Source organism: Nycticebus coucang, chromosome 4, assembly GCF_027406575.1.
Source record: "Nycticebus coucang isolate mNycCou1 chromosome 4, mNycCou1.pri, whole genome shotgun sequence".
In the NCBI taxonomy this organism is placed as follows: Eukaryota; Metazoa; Chordata; class Mammalia; order Primates; family Lorisidae; genus Nycticebus; species Nycticebus coucang.
In genome coordinates, this window is record NC_069783.1 from 64678940 (window position 1) to 64680476 (window position 1537).

The window sequence follows — 1537 nt, forward strand, 5'->3', positions numbered from 1 at the left end:
TGGATTGGATCCCCTGCTTCGCAGATCTCCATATGTCTTTTTCGTTTTTGGTTTATTCCTTTCCATCAGTGGATACCACATCAGTAGCTTCCTAAGAAGAGGTATAGAGAGCTTTGCAAGGCAGGGAAGTTATATCTGAGTTTTTCATAACAGTATTCTTTCCCCCTACTTCCATCCAAATTTTGGTTTGGCTGGGTAAAGAATTCTAGTTTGGAAATCACATCTCACTAAGAATTTTGAAGGGTACTTGCTTCAGCAGCACATATACTAAAATTGGAATGATACAGAGAAGATTAGCATGGCCCCTGCACAAGGATGACATGCAAATTCATGAAGTCTTTCACATTTTTAATATACATTCTTCTCATCAGCCCATGGAACATCTTCCAAAATTGATCACATCTTAGGTCACAAGTCTAACCTCAGCAAATTTAAAAGTATAGAAATTATTCCTTGTATTTTCTCGGATCATCACACAACAAAAGTTGAACTCACCGATAACAGGTATCTGTATACTCATACAAAGTCATGGAAACTAAATAACCTTATGCTGAATGATAGCTGAGTCAGAGACAAGACTAAGAAGGAAATTACCAAATTTTGGAACAAAATAATAATGAAGACACAAATTATCAGAACCTGTGGGATACTGCAAAGACAGTCCTAAGAGGGAAATTTATAGCATTGCAAGCCTTCCTCAAGAACACAGAAATAGAGGCAGTCAATAACTTAATGGGATATCTTAAGCAACTGGAAAAGGAAGAACATTCCAACCCCAAACCCAGCAGAAAAAAAGAAATAACTAAAATTTGAGCAGAATTGAATGAAATCAAAAACAAAAGAATTATTCAAAAGATCAATGAATCAAAAAGTTGGTTTTTTGAAAAATTCAACAAAATTGATAAACCTTTGGCCAATCTAACCAAAAATAGAAAATTAAAGTCCCTAATATTAGTCAGAAATGACAAAGATAAAATAACAACAGACACCTCAGAAATTCAAAGAATCCTTAATGAATACTACAAAAAAACTTTATTATCAGAAATAACGAGAATCTGAAAAAATTGAACAATACTTAGAAGCACACAATTTCCTAGACTTAATCAGAAAGAATTAGAAATGTTGAACAGAGCTATATCAAGTACTGAAATAGAATCAACTATACAAAATCTCCCAGAAAAAGAGAAGTCTGGGACCAGATGGCTTCCAATCACAATTCTACCAAATCTTTAAAGAGGAACTCATACCTATATTGATTAACCTTTTCCAAAACATCAAAAAAGAAGGAATACTTTCCAACACATTCTATGAAGCAAATATCACCCGGATCCCCAAACCAGGAAAAGATCCAACAAGAAAAGAAAATTATAAACCAATATCTTTAATGAACATAGATGCAAAAATATTCAATAAGATCCTAGCAAACACAATCCAGCAACACATCAAACAAATTATACACCATGACCAAGTGGGTTTCATCCCAGGGTCTCAAGTTTGGTTCAATATACGTAAAACTATAAATATAATACATACCATA

At 33.6% G+C, this 1537-nt stretch overlaps 1 non-coding gene across 1 annotated transcript; it reads left to right on the forward strand.

The window, feature by feature from the left end:
* Positions 1–243: 243 nt before the first annotated feature.
* On the forward strand, positions 244–350 carry LOC128585086 (U6 spliceosomal RNA). The gene has a single exon (XR_008379834.1). It is a non-coding gene; the product is annotated as a U6 spliceosomal RNA (small nuclear RNA).
* The last annotated feature ends 1187 nt before the right edge of the window (positions 351–1537 follow it).